This window comes from Triturus cristatus, chromosome 8 (assembly GCF_964204655.1).
Source record: "Triturus cristatus chromosome 8, aTriCri1.1, whole genome shotgun sequence".
NCBI classification, from domain to species: Eukaryota; Metazoa; Chordata; class Amphibia; order Caudata; family Salamandridae; genus Triturus; species Triturus cristatus.
Genome location: NC_140591.1, coordinates 160,171,885 through 160,191,762, shown reverse-complemented (window position 1 = coordinate 160,191,762; position 19,878 = coordinate 160,171,885). Strand labels below are relative to the sequence as shown.

General features: G+C 49.8%; 1 protein-coding gene across 1 annotated transcript in view; it reads right to left on the bottom strand.

Annotated features, from left to right (window-relative positions):
* Positions 1-19,878, bottom strand: part of LOC146801747 (uncharacterized) — a 35,877-nt gene that overhangs the window by 14,830 nt on the left and 1,169 nt on the right. The gene's annotated exons all lie outside the window — the stretch shown is intronic.

Here is a 19,878-nt window from a genome sequence, read left to right as displayed (position 1 = left end):
TTACTCAAATCTGTATAAAAGGGAACCTACCAATCCACTATTATGGGCCACATACCTAGCAGGAGCCGCTGCACCCAGATTGGCACAGACTATTAGGGATAAACTGAAAATCTCATAATTAAAGATGAGATCCTCCAAGCTATACCCGAAATGCACCTCCCTGGGACATCAGTCCAGGATGGCTTTATGGCCAGATTTTACCACTGTTTTACGTGCTCCCTCCTCCCTCTGGTGCACAACGTATCCCAGGAAATGATAGCTTACGGACGGATGACTACAAGCATGGCCGAGTCAACTATTTCTTTAATCCCCAAACCAGGCAAAACCCCATGAACTCCAGGTGTTACGTGCCCATTTCTCTCCATTACGTAGATGGCAACATTTCCACCAAAGTCATAGCACTGCGACTGCAGCCACTAATGTGAGACCTGGTTAATCCCACTCAGTCAGGTTTCATACCTGAACGCCAAACAGGGGTCAACACCAAAGCTCTACACCTCCTAGATATTGGGGCCACAAGTGCCAAGCAGTCACTCGTAGTCACCCTGGACACAGAAAAGGCATTTGACAGGATGAACTGGGAGTTTATGGTGGACACATTGAGACTCATGGGCGAGACCTTTACAAGGTGGCTTCTAGCAGGATACCATGTACCCAAAGGCAAAATATGCATCAATAGTCTCCACTCACAGTGGGCCACGATTACCAAAGGCACGAGACAGGGATGTCTCCTACCACCTCTTCTCTTCGCACTCATACTGGACCGATTAGCCCAATGTAGTAGGGCAAACACCAAAATCATGGGCATTCAATTTGGAACCCAGGATATCAAACTGACAGTGTTTGCAAATTACATGCTTATCTTCATTACACACCCACAAGGCTTCCTCCCAAATGTCTTGGAGGAACTAGCTGCATATCAGAACATCTTTAGGTTTAAAATCAGCATCTTCAAATGGAGATTTCAAACACTTCAACCCCATGACAGACAGCCAAACAGCTACAAAAATTGACTGTGCTCTGGTGGGCGACTGACCACATCAACTACTTAGGACTTAATTTGGCCTCCACTCTTTCTAATACAAAGGACTCTAACCTCCAACAGCTGAAAATATTTAAATACCTGAAAAATCTCTAGAAATGTTAGATGTTCTTCTTGCTCGGTAGAATGTCAGCATACAAAATGTCCATCCTACCCAAGATTCCTTATGTGTTCCAGACCCTACCAGTTTGCATACGTAGAGGGTAAATTAAAGACCTACAGTTGATGTACAGTACATTCCATCTGGGCGGGCAAGAGAGAGCGGCAAACCAGAAAATCATGCTCTCTACATCCACATCAGGGGGGATTGGGAATACCAGATCTAGCCCAATATTATGCGTCAGACCACCTACAGTATTTGGTACATTGGAAACGGTGGGAGACAAGTAAGGGGTAGTGCATAATCGACCACACAGTGGCATCGGGCCTCTCTGGGAGATCCCTGGCAACCAAAGGCGCACCATACTAAAACACTTTACCACTCACCAATTACGAGTGCCACACTAGAGGTCTGGAATGGCATGGCAGTGAAGAAGGACCTTACTTCTCTTCCATCGCCTTCACTTTCCTATTAAGGCAATGCGGAGTTTGTGCCACGAATGAAGAGCCCCCTACCAGAGCTGATTGGAGGCAGGGTGCATGTTCCTCATGGGCATTTTTGACCGAGGCACTATTAACACATTTGACCAGCTACAAGATGAATTTGAACTCCCGGAATCGGAAATCTTCCACTATATACAACTATAACATTGGCTACTTACCCCACAAATTAAAAAGGATGCCACCAGACCCCTCACTTCCTTTGACAAATACTTTCTACATTGAACAGGGGATAGTCATGTCATATCTCAAATATACAATATATTGAATACTATAGGGGGAGATAATGAACACCCATTCCAGCTCTCCCGGGGATAAATCACTGGGCGTAAGACTGGTCCAGGAGCAATAGGGGAAATAATGGAGTGAGCAAATAATTCTGCCTTCCATACAGGGAGCAAGGAATCCCTCGGCGCTATAACTCATTGCGCTTGATGAAGATGGGAGGCGAGAGGAGCTTGTGTGCTGTAGTGGCTGCGGGAAAGGGGGATCACTGACTCATGTATTATGGTTGCGCCCTGCACTGACAAATGTTTGGAAGATCGTCCGGACGCAAGTGGAAGCTATCACTGACTCGACTCTAGCCAAATGTTTTGAAGAGACATTATTGGGACGCCCAACCTCAGAAATAGACCCATTGTATGAATCTCGAGGACGTCTGATATTCCATCTGTTATTTTTAGTCAAGTAGTCAAACAGTCAATCAGTGGCGGCTGGCACAGGTAACAGTGGTGGGTGGTGGGGCGGGGCAGGGAAGGGGATGGTGGGTGGGAGTCAACTTATGACGGGAGAGGAAAAATTAAATAAAACAATTAATAAAACCATTTACTTTGCGCTCGCTGCATCGCCGAGTTGGTGATACGGTGAGCGCAAGGTAAGTGATTTTATTTATTTTTTATTTAAATTTACTTATCCCATCATCTGTCAACTCCCCCCCCACCCCGACCCGCCCCCGCCCGCCCCACTGCACACCACTGTTACCTGTGCCAAACCCCACTGCGGTCAATCGTGGGACTCCAGGGGCAACTTCACCAACCATTCGAGCAGAAATGACTGGAGAAACTGTAGTGGATCCTGGGAATGGGGAAACCTGTCTCTGCAGCACAGGGAAGAGAGAGTTCTCCAAACAATGGGGCCCCATAGCGCAAGGGTGTCTGTGTTACATGGGAATAATTTTTCATGTGCAGGAAGGTGTCCCTTCCTGCACATAAACAATCAGTAATGGCGCTTTGTCACTTCTGTGTGTGCTGCTTCATGCAGCACACATATAAGCTGCAAAACGTCATTTTTTTTCAATGATTGTTTATGTGCAGGAAGGGACACCTTCCTACACAAACAATCAACGGTGGTTTGCTGTTTCCATGTGTGCTGCACAACGCAGCACACATGGAAACAGTACAAACTGGGAGCATTTCTCCTCGTTTCGCCAGGTTAAGACCAGGTTTTTCCTAGTCTTAATTTTGGTGCTGCCTCCTATTTACGCCACCCTTGGAAATAGGGGGCAGCGTCAAAATCAAAGGGTGTTGCAGTGAGACACCCACCGCAACACCCATTGCCCTCCCTTTCACTCTAAGGGGGATATTCACAAGAACATGTGCTAAACATCACCAAAAAATGCTAACGCAACTTTACACATTGCAGCCTATCGCGGTAAAATAACCCCGTGTCAACGTGGAATTCACAACAAGGTGGTGCCATACGATAGTCTGCCGAAACCGGGGCCAATGTCCGCGACCACCTCGACGGAGATAAAAACACAAACCTCAATGCAAAAAAACATGCGATGGGCCAAAGCGCGATGAGGAAATCAGCAATAAGCAGCTCCAGGACTGCAATGCACACATGGCAGGCAGTAAAAATCACTATAAAAGTAGAAAAGACACTCAAACACAAACTGACCAACACCCAAGCACCATGGAGGCAGCCAGAGCAGGCGCAGAGGACGAGCGCAACCCCACAAGCACCACGGGCGACCAGCCTGGGACCTCGGGGACAGGGAAGGGCAAGGACAAGAAGAAGAGGAAGACAAAGTTCAGTCCACAGGAAAACAGGATCCTAGTCACGGAGGTGATGGAACACCATTAACAGCTTTTGAAACAAGACCTGGCACACTATATGTGAATTAAATAATATCAGTTACAAAAACAGTATATACAGACAAAAGCACAATTTATTGATTGTTCTTGTTGAGACTCCAGCCAACACCATTAACAGCTGTTTGTCTCCTCCAACGTGTCATTGGGCACCAAAAATGGAATATGGCGGGACATCGTGGACAAGGTGAATGCCGTCGGAGAGCAGAAGAGGTCAATGGATGAGGCCAAGAGGCGATGGATTGACATCAAGCGCAAGACCAAGGATAAATTCGCAGCCAACCAGAAGGCAGCAATGCAGACTGGAGGTGAGAGCCCAGCGCCACAGCTCTTGCTGGATGACATGGAGGAGCTGGTGTCGACAGTCATCAGTGTGGAGACTGTGGCTGAAGTCGGGGGACCGGACACTGCTCGACAGGACGCAACACAACCGCAACAGGGTGAGTGACCACCAGGTACTGGGGGGACGGGTGGAGATGGCCACAATGGCACACATGCACAATCAAGCAGAGCACAGTGCACTCCCACAATTACTCTGGGTCATGGCCCTGATCTACAGACTGTCACAATGTACAATGCCATGCTGTCTGAATGTCAACATGTACCATGCGGCTACATACATGTGGAGACATTGTAATACACCATCTTCCCTTCACATTGGAGGGGCACCGTCAACACATCCTGCCGAGCAGTCCCAGCCACTCTGCACTGATGACGAGGAGGACACCGCCAGCACCGACACCCAAGTACTCCAAGACATCATTGACATCATCCGCAACTCACCTCCAGGATCAGGGCAGCACAGCTGCTTTGAGGACACCCCACCCACTACCCAAACCACCCAGCAGGAGGCACCCACAGCCCAGGTAGTCTCCCAAGACCCCCAGGAACAATACATGGCCTTCCAACGCCATGTGCTGGAGGGCCAGAGGGAGACGGCTGAGCAGCTGCGGGTGGGGTTCGACATTATGGCTACCAAACTGGATGCCATCCATGGTGTGTCTAGGTTCCATCAGGGACCAGCTCCAGTCCCTAACGGACACCCACGGCCCGCTCCATGGTCTCCAACGAGCCCTGACTGACATCGCTGGAGTCATGACGTGGAGAGAAGAACACCTGTCTACTCAGAGTGGCTCCAGCGATCCCAGACGTGAGCTGGCACACATGCGGAGGCTCATGGAGGACATGGTGCGGATGGAGGCAGAAAGGATGGCAGCCACCGCTGTACATCAGTGAAATGTAGCTGGTATCTACCATGCCCTGTAGATCCTCATCATGGCACTGCTGCCACAAGGCGTGGCGCTGATGAATGCTGCTGCCCCCACACCATCCACATCTCCGCCCCCTGGTGTGTCAGTGCAATGGAAGCAACCAGAGCCAGGACACAACCCCACAGGCCCCATTGGCAACAAAACATTGTACATGGCAGGCCATCTTGGACAAGGTGAATGCAGCTTGAGAGCAGAGGAGGATAATGGAAGAAAACCAGAACATCCGGAATGATGCAAAACGCACAAACAAGCAGAAACACGCCAACAACAAGAAGGCAGCAATGCACACCGGAGGTGGGAGTCCAGCACCACACCAGGAGCTGAATGACATGGAGGAAATGGTGTCCACCACATCAGTCTGGAGATGGTGGCAGGACTCGGGGACCGGAAACTGCCCAAAACAACGGACACAACAGCAACAAGGGGAGGAACCAGCAAGGACTGGGGGGACCGGGGAGATGGGCACATTGGCACACACGCACTATTAAGCACAGCACAACTGCAGACAAACCATGTCCAAGAGTAACAACACCAACCAAGAGCACCAGTCACACACTCCCGGCAATATCACACCACTGAACAAGCACAGAAGTGAAAACCACACTGCCCGAAAGGGAGAAGGGTGAGCCAAATCAGAGCTGAAGGGACATCTCACACACAATGCAGCACACACACATAGGAAGCAGAGCACCCCAACATCGAACACAATGTGGTACAAACACCAACATGTGCACAACCATACACAGGACTCAAGTGCACCCACCTGTGGCCGGTTAATGGCCGTACGCATCTGGCAAAGCACGAAACAGGGACATGACAATGCACAAGTACAAACCCACAGTCCTGATGGGGTAGCAATGCACGTATGGCAGGGAGCCAGAGAGTCCGTAACACACACATTGGCATACAAATCAAGACACAACACAGTGGGAGACAAGTGAGAGTGCGGAAACTTTATCAACAAGTGCGTGTCAGTATAGCCAAGAGAAGTCCCACGATATGCAGACCAATGTAGCAGCATGTCTGAATGAGGAACTTCGGAAAGCGCCCATTTCCACCTTGGGGGAGTCCATCACCAACACAAGTCAGTGCCAACCCAAGTTGGTTGTCCGCGCCTGGATCATGAGTCCAGGCCAATGCAGCCATGTCCACTGTCATCTTGGGACATGTGACCAGATTCCCAACATGCAACCAGGCATCGGGACACGTGCAATGGGTCACATCCAGTTGTGGCTGTAAGTACCTTGTCACTCGTCCATGAACGCGAGTGCAGCTGCGTAGGGCAACATCTCCAATGAGCGATCGTTGTCCACCACTTCGGACATGTCGTCGACGTAATCCATCAGCTGACCCGGACAGGTGTGCTGACTCTAACCACTGGACCCAATGTGCACCAAAGCCCAATCGGGTAGTGGCTCAATGTGCTCACTGCACACGACGACTCGTGCAATCTCCCAGGTCCAGTTTCCAGCCTGCATGCCAAACATCCATGCATGTCATAAACGGGCATCAGGGTGACACTCCCGGTCGTGGGCCAACAGGGGGTGCACACACACGTCGTAATCCAGGTCAGCTACCGTCACATTGGAGAGGCAGACATCCATGGACCACTCGAATGTGCACGAGCGACAATGCAACACAGGCTGAACGCAGGTGACGTCCGCAAGGTGGAAGCTCAGCCGGTAACTGATCCGCAGCACTGCCAAAGGCAGTGCCCCCAGTACATGCAGCAGACGTGCATGGTACAGGTCCACGTGACTGGAGTAGAGCATGTGTCCGGGATGGTCTGCCATTGCGTCAGTGGCTCAGCTTGAAGCGGCACTGGCTTGCCCTGCGCAAGTCCTGTGGGTGAAATGGCACAGCTCGGTGCAATGAGCAGTGTCTGTGTGCAATGGGTGCAGGCCTGGGGCGGGTTGGGAGTACGTGTGAAGGCCATTTCACGCACGCTAACTACAACCAAGGACGTCTGTGTGCGGGATGTGTACACGTTCGTCTCAAGTCAGGCAGTGCTTAGTGTGGGAGTCGCAAGCAAATGCTATCGTATCTGTGAGGGGGTGCTGCCCACATGCAAGTTCCTGCTCGGAGCTGCAGATGTGCTACCGCCTGATAGTTCAGACAAAGGACCTTTCATCCCTACAGTAACTTCATCATCTGCATGCATACAGGAGATGTACAGAGGCCTGTTGTGGGTGTGGTGGGATGTCTGCGACCCGGGGAATCATGGATGATATGCCCAGCACATGGCACTTGACCCACCTCACTGTGTGTTACATTGCCACACAGCTGCTCCTCCCTTCCACAAGCCCCCACACTTGTGTGCACTGCGCGGTTGCATCACGTGCACTCCTACGGCACACCATTGTAATGCCTTTCCATGAATGTCCAGCGCCATGCCAACAACACCGTGACACTAGCCTTTGAAGGTGTGCGGCCATATGAGTGTGGGCCAATGGTCCAGACAGGGTGGACACAGGTGTATAGCCAATGGCTGGCTGTGATTGTGCCGCAAATGAGGCCAGGCAACTGACTAATGCATCCACAGGACTGATACACATAACACTTGGCATGCATGTGCCAAGACCCCGAGTGGTCTTGCGCTCTTACATGTACCCATACGTGCGGGCCCGCCCTCCTGGTGCATGCCACATTCCCACATCGCCTACTATGACCCTGGTGGCGACAACACCCCAACACAGAGACACACTTACCGCACTTCCTGTCCAAGGCCAGGTCCGAGCCACGCCCTGCTCCCCCTGCTGAATCAGCACACCCCTGCGCTGACCTGACGTACGCCGGACCATCACACGCCGCTTGTGCATGCAGGGGGGTGTGTGCGCAGCTGCATGTCCAGGGTCACTGCCAATGCTGAGGTGACATGGTAACATCCGATGAAGACTGCACACTGTGATGTTGCAGGGTCCGTGCCCATCATGCTGACACAATGACCACATGGATACACTTGCTCAGATGGTGTGAATTGCTACGGGCACGTGCGCCCAGCCACATTTATTAGCAGGCACACATACCGAGTGACACCTGTGTTGGATGTGTGTGGGGTGTGTGCACACCATCCGGCAAGGGCTGCCTGGTACAGTCGGAAATCGACAACAGTGTACATTGTGAAGGACACAACCATTCAACCATAAATGCCCCATGACTTGTGCTGCACAGAGTTAGTGGCCCCGGATGCACAGCGTCCTGGACGGGCCTACCGCCACGGGCCGCTGACTTCTGGGGCACTGGGGCAGGGTCACGAGTGCAGAGCAGGTTTCCGTAGATGACAAAGGGGCTTGTCGTGGAGTGTTTTAGTGGACAGTGGAAGGTGTACCCCTAGGGAATGATGCAGAGGGCAGGGCCACGCTGAAACAGTCACTATGGTGGAGATGAATGGAACTGACACATGTGGGACACCAAGCCCGGTCCTGCCAGATGAAGATGCAGAAGACCACCAGGCCATGGACTCAGACGCCACCAAGGTCCAACCAGATGGTGCCCATGACTCATTGCGCACAGAGTTAGTGGCACCAGTGCTGTTCGGGGATGCCGCCTGCGATGAGGCGTGTCCAATGGTGTGGACTCCTCCACATGTTACCCAAGACACAGTTCCACATGTGTGACCTACTGGACTGCAGTGTAGGCCTGAGGCAGCAGTTAGCACGGGCCATTAACAGAGTGCCGCCGGCTTAGGTTGGATGGCCCCACCGGCCTGTGTAATTCAGGTTCAGTGGCACCACGGGACGCGGACTTGCGGTGAACAGGGTTGATGGCACCAGGTCAGTTGTTGATAGTGTTCAATCACCTCCTTGACTCTGATCCGGCTTTCGTCCAGACTGAGCCGCATCTTCCTCTTACTCCTCTCCGTGCATTCACTGCTGTGAACTCTGCCATTCATGATTCGCCACTATGAGCTAGATGTGGGACCTACTGGTCCGCAGGGTAGGCCTGAGCCCTCATCCACGTGTCGCCGGCTTGCGTTTAACAGGGTTAGTGGCACCAAGTGTCACAGGCCTGCAATATGGAATTATGCCTCACTGACCGAAGGGAGTGTGGTGCTGTGGCCGGCTCCATGGACTTGGGGTCACTGCCATTCAGGACTCAGGACACAGTTCCACATGTGGGACCTACTGGCCCAAGGGGATGCCGGCAGAGTATATCAATGAGAGAGTAAGGTGGGCCAGCGTCGGGGTGGCCAGCGATGGTCTGTGGAGGCTGCAGAGGTCGTGGGACTTGTGCTTGGAGCTTTCACCGGCACGTGGTGGGCCCTCTCTGACACACGCCGGTGTAGGCAGGTGAGAGGAGCCTCGTTGGTGCACTGGGGCGGGCCTGACGGGTCTGGGGACCATCGGTCCAGTGTGCAGCAGGCCCACAGGGACGCAGGCCCCGCCGCACTCGGCGCAGGACTCGTGGTGGGTTGAGAGGCGCCGCCCTGTCAGACACGTTGTCCATTCTGAATGAGAACCACAACCAGTGCGACAGGCTTTTTGTTCACAACCCTACGCAGGCCTGGCGTACACAGGTCCAACCCACTACGCACGCGCATGCATGGGCGGATGTGACGTTAGACATATCCGCGTTCTGCCCCAGAGCCTGTGGGGACATGGTAGCGTCCACTGACCACTACACTCAATGCACCAGCAGTTGATCTCCCCATGGCCATTTCTGTGGTATGCACTCTGTGGTCTTTCCGGCACTTCCACGCCACACCTGGCATTGGGTAGGTTCACATTCCTTAGTCACTTGCCGCTCTCGCACATGCCTGCTCCATGCCTCTCCTCACATCCTGCTATTGTGTTTCTGTGGTGCCATGCCGTGGCTGGGTTGTGGGCATGGCAAGGCAAGATTCCCAATGGAGTCGTGTTGTCGTGTCTGGTCGGTTGGCATATTGTGTGTCATGTTTAATGTAGTTGTGCTGCGTGCCCATTGGCAGTGTCGTGAGTTGCATGACTGTGGGCTGGAGGTGTGTGGTGTGTATATTTTGGACTTACCAACGGGCACTGCATTTCCATGTGTGCCATCCTGGGAGGGCTGGGTGATGATGCACTCTGCGTGGGGAGTTGACCACGACATTGTTGAGGAGTCTTGGGCGGTCCACTATTGCCTGCACATTCATGGTATGCGTGTGCTTTCTGTTGTGGTAGTTGGGTGCAGTGTGGGCAGGGGGCACGAGGGGTACATGTGTGCAGTTTATTGTCCCTGACACATGAGGTAATCCAGCTATGGCGTAGGGGCCTTGCTTGGTCTCCAGCTGCTCCTGAGCAGTGTGGGTGACGTGGGGGTGCTGGTTTACCAGGCTGATGTTGGCATCCAGGACAGGTGTGATGACCTTGGATGGGGCTGGCTGTGTGACCCCTCCAACTCTGGCAGTTGTGGATTGGATGGTACCAGAGGCTGGAATGTGCTGCGCAGCCGGCAGCTTTGTCTGCGGTGGGATGTTGGTTGTCCACTGGGTAGTTACCGTCAGCAGGTGGGGGATGTGGGTCAGGATGCGGGGGATGGTTGCCATTTTGGACCTGTGATTGGCAATGTCCTCCTCTGGCGTTGGGTCTGGGCGGCAGGTGCGTTTCAGGTGGGTCCGCTGTCTTTGTGTACGCTGCCTCTGTGGTGTTCCGGGAGGGGGGGGGCAGGCGGGATGAGTCCTGGGGATTGTGGCAGGCCTGGGGTGGTTGCGGTGGGTGTTGTGGCCCTCATGGGTATCCGCGTTGCATAATCATTATGTCCATGGCATCAGTGGGTCTTCCGGTGTGGCTCTTGGCTGGGCTCCCTTCTATGCTGCAGGTAGTCATCCTGCTTAACACCAGCAAAAGGCAGGTGTTAATTCCCTGCTGCTACCGTGGCTCATCGCCTGTTTTTGGTTTGCATCACAGATCTGGCTGTTCGTTGTGAAAGTGGTGTTGTGGTTTTTTCGGGTGTTTTTGCACAGGTACGCCTACTCTGCATCTCATTAGGATTAGTTGGTGGTGTCCACCGTGGAGATACATTTTGGGGCAGTGGTCACGGGAATACTGGCGTTGTATGCAGTTTGCACCAGCTTGTGAATGGGGTGTTAAGTCTATCTCCGCTTTTGATGCGTAAAGGTGGAGATAAATCGGAGATAAGTCCTTGTGAATATCCCCCTCAGTGAGGGAAGGCCCATTAGCTTAATTGATCTTGATGTTGGCCAACGAGCCTTGGACAATGGGAGATGGAGCTGGGGGTGTAAAGGAGAAGTTGTTCGAGCAGGCGAGGAGGGGTTCTTTACACAAGGTGTTTCAGCATAGTCCAGCTGCATGGACTTCTGTGGTTATTGTTCTGATGGACCTAAATGCTAATAAATATATATTTGAACCAAAACAAGACCGACAAACTCTTGGTTAGTTAATAAAATATTTGTTGGTTCTTGATGACCTATCCTTTCTGCCCCAGTGCTCATGAATCTCAGAAGCCCAGATTATATCCATGCTGAGAACAGACCAATGGCTGATCAAGCCCTGTCTGAGAGAGAAGGGAATGGCATTAATATACAAGACAAACCATCAGCTGGAACAATTTTCACCACCTCTTCACCCTGGGTTCTGTTACTCGGCTTAATTTGAGTTTTGTGAGGATTATGTTTTAACCATTTGTCTGTAAGATGCACTTAGGCAGTATGAAACTGTTCCTGTATGAAACTTTTGTGAAGCATGTCCTGTGTATGCGGCATGAAACCATCCTTCGCTATGACCCCCATTGGATCCTGTTTGTGCTATCTAAAACTGCGAAACGAGTCAATATGAATATCTTTCACACTTTATATTGTGATGTTTAGAGTCCTGTAAGGAATATCAGCCTCAGGCAGCATTGGAAATAATCTGAAAAAGATGTTGCATCACTGAAGACATTGTTTTTTTTTTTTTTTTTGCAGATTTATATAGCGCAAACTTGACCCGAAGGTATTGGAGCGCTTTACATGAGCACCAGTTACGTTACACAAGGACACATTCATTTTTAGGCCGAGCCTATAGCGGCATGCAGTATTCAGTACGGAGTGGAAGGTCCGTGGAAGCTCTGCCCACTCTCTGCCCCTCTTTTTCTTTGGCTTGTGTCTTTGTTGTTCCTAAATGCTGCCTTCCGATTGGTTTATAGGCTTGTTAGTCCCGCCTTATGACAGGCATATCGTCATTTGTATCCTTCCATGGCTACTGGCCCCTTCACTTCGAGTGTTGCACAGTATGTTTTATTCAGATTGTGAGCACTTTTTTCTACCTCAATATAGTGCACGAGTTTCTTTCTGCTGAAATTACCAGATTGTGTCACTGGAGTGTGACGTCACCCTAAGCCATGCACTGCAGCTCGTTGGTGTGCATCCAACCTACTCTTGTGAGTGAGTGTGCAAACTCCATGCTCATTCAGGCTTTGGCTTCTCTTCTTAGTCTGGCAGTGAATGTGCTGCTGATTGCCACTTTGGTGGTAGGTAGTTAATGCGAAATAACACCTGCCAGGCTGAAACTTTAAAGGGACAATACAGCGGATTTGGCGCGCCAAAGGCAAGCCCGTCTGCGACCCGACCGTGACCCGACCATGGCCAGCACCAGGAACCCTGGCCCCCCAGGGCCCCGCGGTTATGACGCCGCCACCCTCCTCGCTCTCGACCCCGGAAGACACCCGGACTGCCAGAGATCCTCACCGAACACCACCCACAGACCATTCTCCTGCAGTCACTGCCAACGTTCCTGCACCATCTGCAGTGCCCCCACGTCCACCGCAGGCCCAAGGGACGCCCGTGCCACCGAAGCCCTGATGTGCATACTGCTCAAGGTGCGCTCCCTCCACAGACATGCCATAGAGATCGGGGACCTGATCGACACCCTCGCGCCCAACGTCGCCTTCTTCACGGAAACCTGGACCAACGCCGGTCCCGACATCGCCAACGCAATCCCCGACGGTTACAAGATCCAGAGGAGGGACCTCCCGGCACTGCCCAGGAGGACTCGCCATCGCACAGAAGACCTCCCTTCGACTCTCCACCGCCAGCACGAGTGACCCCCCCACTCCAACACAGAACACCTCCACTTCCAAATCCAGACCTACCCCAGGATCATGCTATGAGGCACCCTCGCCTACAGACCCCCGGGACCCCGCTCCCTGGCCACTACAGCAATCATGACCTCATCGAACCCCATGCCATCACCTCCACGGACTACATTCTACTTGGAGACCTGAACTTCCACCTTGACAACAGCAGCGACCCCGTCTCCACCGCCCTCCTCTCGAACCTCTCCAACCTCAGACTGAAGCAGCTCATCAACACCTCCACGTACAGAGCAGGACATACCCTTGACCCCATTTTCGTAGGAGGGTCAAACGTACACTTCAGCCACACCACCCAGCCCCATGGACCGACCACTGCTGCGTCCATTTAACCTTCAACACCACCACCGCACCCAAACCGGCCCCCCGACCGCCACGAAGCAAGATCACAGAGGAACACCTCAACACCACCCTCCTCCTAAACCCCCTCTTCACCACGACCGATGCCAACTCCACAGCCAAAGACCTTCACCGATGGATCTCAAGATGCGCCGACAAAATCGCCCCCCTCCGCCACCCTGCCAAACAACGCCCCCTGGAGGCCACCTGGTTCACCACCGAACTCCAAGTTGCCAGGCGCACCTGCAGATGCCTCGAGAAAAAGTGGCGAAGACGGAAAACCACAGAAGACCTAAACATCCACAGTAGCGCCCTGAAGGAGTACCACTAGCTCATAAGGGACACCTTCATCAAGAACAAAATCGACACCAATGCAACCAACGCCAAAGAACTCTTCAACGTCATGCAGCAATTCATCAAACCCCCCAGCGAGGCCAAGGAGGTCACACCATCCCAGGAACTCTGCAACAAGCTCAGCTCCTACTTCCATCAGAAAATCAAGGCCCTCTACGACCACTTCAGTGACCAGACGACGCTCAACACCCCTTCCCCCTCTGCGGGCAACCAGCCGACCATCACCACCTGGACTCCCGCCACGGGGGAACTCAGCACCAAGACCATGATGAAAACCCAATCTGGAGCACCCACGGACCCCTGCCCACCTCACATCTACCATAGAGCCGCCTCCACCATCGCCCCCGAACTAGGACGGACCATCAACGTCTCCCTCCAATCCGGCATCTTCCCTGATGACTGGAAGCAGGCGGAAGGCAAGCCCCTCCTCAAGATGCCCAAGGCCGACCCAACCGACCTGAAGAACTACCGGCCCATCTCCCTGCTCCCTTTCACCGCCAAAGTCACTGAGAGACTCGTAAATGCCCAGCTGACCGCATTCATGGTAGAGAATTCCATCCTAGACGCCTCCCAGTCCGGATTCTGCAGCAACCACAGCACCGAGACCGCCCTCCTCGCCGCCACTGATGACATCTGCAGGCTACTCGACCAGGGACACACCATGGCCCTCGTCCTACTGGACCTCTCCGCAGCCTTTGACACCATCTCACACCACACCCTCACAGCCAGACTGCATGATGCCGGGATACAAGGAACCGCCCTCAACTGGATTTGATCCTTTCTATCTGGCAGAACCCAGAGGATCAGACTCCCCCCCCTTCATCTTCGAACCCACAGAGATCAACTGTGGAGTACCACAGGGATCATTGCTCAGCCCCACGCTCTCCAACATCTACATGGCCCCCCTCGCCGCCATCGTCAGACAGCATGGGCTCAACATAGTATCATACGCCGATGACACCCAGATCATCCTCTCCCTCAGGAAGGACCCCAAAAACACCAGGCTCAGCCTCCGGGAAGGAATGAGGGACGTCGCCGCCTGGGCAGCTGCCTGAAGCGCAACACAGAGAAAATAGAGGTCCTCATCCTGGGACCCTCGACCTCCGCCTGGGACGACACCTGGTGGCCGTCCGCCCTTGGGAGTCCCCCCTCCCTGTCGGACCATGCTCAGAACCTCGGCGTCATCCTTGACTCCTCACCATGACCCGCCAGATCAACGCCATCGACTCCACCAGCTTCAACTGCCTCCGCATCCTCTGAAAGACCTTCAAATGTATCCATTTGAAGGTCTTTCAGAGGATGCGAACTCAGAAAAGCCGTCACCCACGCACTCATAACCAGCAGACTGGACTACGGAAATGCCCTCTATGCTGGTATCAACAGGACCCTTCTACACAAGCTCCAAACTATCTAGAATGCCGCGGACAGACTCGTTCTCCGGACTCCACGGCACAAGCACATGACTCAACATCTCCGAGACCTACACTGGCTCCCCGTAGAGAAGAGAATAACCTTCAAGCTTCTCATCCACACCTACGAATCCCTCCACAACATCGGACCCAAATACCTCAACGAGAGAGTCTGCTTCCCCACACCCAAAAGAAATCTCCGATCCGCATCCACAGAAGCAGAGCAGGAGGAAGGGCCTTCTCCTACATCGCAGCCAAGACCTGGAACAAGCTCCCAGTCAGCCTCAGATGCTCCCTGAACCTGCACGTTTTCAGGAAGGACCTCAAGACCTTACTCTTCGAATGAGCCGGAGCTGTCTACCACCCCCCCACCCCCCCAGCACCTTGAGACCCTCACGGGTGAGTAGTGCACTCTATAAACCCCCTGATTGATTAATTGAGTGTAGAGAAAAATAACAGTACTGTTTACCCAGTCCTGCTATAGGCATTCCAGAATGTTCCTTTGTTTGATGTCAGCTGGGGTTTTGAGACCTATTGTAATATCAATCATGTGTTGCCCTTTTGATACAATTTCACAGAGTACTGAAAAATATCAACAATGCTAATATTTAATATAACGCATGTAAGTGTTTAGGGGCTTATTTACAAGCCCCTTGCTCCACTTTTGAGTAATTTTTAACATGGGAAAAGTGATCACTCAGCACCACTTCACTGTCCTTCAGCATCACTTGAGCCACTCCTCAGCACCACTTCAGCATTAGTGCAGCATCACCCCAGCCCAGCACCAACTCAGCATCACTCAGCACCACCACCACCTCAGCACTGCAGCATCACTCTGCATCACCTCCGCACCAGCTCAGCACCACATCAGCATGACCTCAGTCTGTCCACCGATTCTGGTATCTGTTGATTCTCCCCTAGTGTCCATCCTTTGCTCATATTGTAATTCAGGTACTATTTCCCAAACTCCACCATCATAACAAAAAACAAAAAAAAGCCTTAAACAAACGAGCACTAGAAAAGGCAGGAAGAAGTAGCCAACATTAGAATGACAAAAAAAGTAGAAGAAATTTTTCTATTAATTATTTTTTAATGCGGTCGTTCAGTTGTACATAATGTTTTTTGGGTTATATATAAGATAACAAAAATCCTTAGAACACTTTTTTATTATAACTTTTCAATATACTGCACAGCAGCCACACTGCTCTACAACATAGCTTAAATAAACATTGGCAAAGCCAATAGCTCTGGCTAAACACTTATAAGGTCCCAAAGGCGAGACCTTTTGGCTATGCCAATGCTTGTTTTGGAAGGCACGGGGAGATGAAGTGATTTGCCCAGCATCACCAGATGGGGAGCCGACCGCAAGGCTCGAACCTTGGTTTCCCAGCTCCAAAGTCAGCAGTCTAGCCGTCAGACCACATCCTCTCCCCAACAGGGTATAGTTAATACCCTATCAGTTCAACTGCAGTCTGGTTCCACATTAACCAGGACAAACAAGTCACAGTTGCTAAAAATAATACAAAGGCGCCAATAATGTGTACAGAAGACAGCCTTTTCAGCACTGCATGCCTGAAGTTCAACTAGCAGGCATTTCTTTAAATGATTAACTAATAATTACTTTATGTTCCTCATGATGGTGGTTAGGGATGTTACAGTTTATGTTTTGTGGTTGGACGGAATCTTGGTGTAAACTGTTAATTGCGAATCACTTCTGCCCCATCATATGAACTAGTGTGTGCCTGTCCGCACGTGACAGCGCTTCTGTCTGTGTGTAGTGAGCGCATTTTTAAAGCACAATGAATGTTGTAAAGTTACCTAGACAAATTGTATGTCCTTTTTTGCCATAAGATGATGGACTGAATAAAACCCATGGTTTATTCAATTGTGTTTCCCTGTTACAAAAATATGAACAAAATATGCGTTTCTTTTAAAAAAAATTTAAATTAGAAATAATTAATATAAGAATATAAGCTTCATGAATCAATAATACCACTGATCTTTACGGAATGACCTTTAATATTAATGTTACATTTTTTTAATTCAATTGCTAAGAAGGAGAGTAAATGATTATTTACCAGAAACAGTTCTCAAATCAGTTAAACATGACTGAATAAACTGGACTTGTAAACGCACTGCTACTCTGAATGGGTGCCCTGGCGTTTTGGGAGCTGGCCGAGGAGGAAGATGATTCAATCACAAAACATGAGACACTTTTATTTTTTCCTAAAAATATGGGGACATGCAAAAGTAAAGATAAATAAACTATATTTTTTGTGAACAATAGTAAACTAAAACTTTAACTCAACCACCTCTAAAGAAATTACTAATTAATTCATTAATTCACATGATATACAATTGTCACAAAGTTAAAACTTTTTGTTTGGACTTCAGTTTGGGCTCAGTGTTTAGAAATGTTCAAATGTATTATGCCTCTTTTTTTCTTTATATTTTTAGACCTGTTATTTCCTGCTTTGACTGTTCCACTACTGAGTCTATTTTGTTAAATAATTGCTAGTAATAATATCCTGTTGGAAGGGTTGTTTCAACCTAACTGTTGTCCGCTGATGGAATCTTTTATGTGTGAGCATAGAGTTTCTTCTTTTACTCTCCAAAATGAGATTAAATCTAATCTATTTTGGTGACTTTTTATCAATTTTCATTTTTCGCATTTATTTGGCTTTACACTTGTTACTATGTTTTAGGATTGTCTTCTTTCTTCAGTCTGTTTTCTTTCATTCTTGCTCTCTTCTTTTCTTTATTTTTGTTTTTTCTTGCTCTTCTTCTATTCTTTCATTCTCTCTAAAGTTTGATGCACTGGTTTATTATTTATCACTATTTACAAATGTATTCTGCATTCAAAATTAAATACAAATATAACCTGCAGATCCTAATGCAAAAGAGAATACCTATGTGTTTTTAGTGCCATCTATTCATCGGAGAGGGCAACTTATGTAAGAAATCATTAATCATTTGTCAAGTATCAATGCAAACCTTTGTCCTGCAACACACACACACACTCTCACTCATCCTTTAACAAGCACTCCAAAGAGAAAAATGTAAACAGCAAAGAAGCTATGACAGACCTATTGAACATTATAAGAAACCACCTACACAACAGTAGCAAGTATGGAGGTGCAATGCAGGGCAATGAAACACACATGCAACAGCTGACAATCAAATACAAACATAGCCATTGAAGATGATACGCAAAAAAGAAAGTTCGCAGAACATAAACCAAAATCAGCTATAAACAAGGGGGGATGTATAGGAAATAAGGTTACATTAAAAGTCTCATATGAGGCAAAACCACCAGGAGCAAGCCCACAACATCCCAACGAACTATGAGGGGACACATGAGGGCACCTTTTGGGTTGCAGCTTTTTTGCCCTATAAGAGAACTCTGTGACTGACAGCAGCAACACAGAGCACAAAATAATTATCTTCAATGTTAAATAAATGAGCCAACATGCAGCTATGGGATCCTAAAATCTGGGCCTTGCCTAAAATGGTCATCGCAGCCAATGTTGAACTTCAATGCCACTCTGATGATGGAGAGCAAGGACTACAGAAGACTGCATGATAGCTCACTAGTAAAAGGATGTATGCTCAGGGCAGAAACAGAAGAACAGCCACTCAGTTTAAAACCAAACACTATCCAATGCAACTTCCAATAAAGCCATGATCAGGGCAAAGTCAAGCCGGTGGAACTGCAAACACAGCATCCCTGATAACATAAAGGTGCTCGAATTAATTGTGGATATGTGGTCATCTCAGACCTCAAAGGCAAACAGATCTTGGTGGAGAGCTGTATCATTCCGTCACAAGTAATGTGACAGAAAATATGTTAGTGTACTTTGAAAAAGATTTGAAAGAACTAAGAAGAGAGAAAAACCCAAACAGAACAAGCATTGGTAATGCATTAGTTTTGCCTATGTGATGAATAATAAGCTGTTTTTATCAATCACCATCGGTACGAAGGAAAGAGCCCCCCACAAGTATCACGGAAGTGGAGAGCATGTGGGCAGCGGCCAGAGCTGCTGACTCAAGAGCTGGGGATCCCGGTTCAAGTCTCGGCTACGCAACATTGTGTGATTCTGGGCAAATCACTTCATTTCTCCCTATGATAAGTTGCATATAAAACTGCTGCAAGACAAAAAAACAGAAAGAGGCAAAACTTTACTAAAAATTAGTTCCACCAAAGTGAATGTTAACAGTATTTCAGCTACAGTCTGTAAAATGTCTCCTCACTATGCTAATGTAACAATTATGCAACGTATTGTTATTTTATCTTTTGCCACAATTGTAAAACTGTACAACTGTGACTGAATGTGGTGGTGTTTTTGTAATCAAAAAATGCTGAATAAAAGAAAAATGAAAAAACACAGCATTTCGGCTACAGAAAACTGGTAAGAGAAGCAGACTAGGAGCAAACATTGGTAAATGCAGGAAAATATGCTCCAGCCAATAGAAATGGAGGAAAACTAAATGACAAGCACTGGAACCAATGAGAAGCCTAGAAAGAGTGGAGGTGGCATGTAAGCCCCTTTTAAGTTTATACTAGAAACAGTAGATTTCACAAGCACAGAGCAAGTGCTGTGCAGGCAAAACCTAAAAAGGAACCAAGACCGCAGAATGGACAGCGAAGTGCACCACCAAGTCCTTGCTCGCTGCTGCAGCTACCACATTGCAAAGTGCCTTTGTCCAAAACCTCCATATAGTGC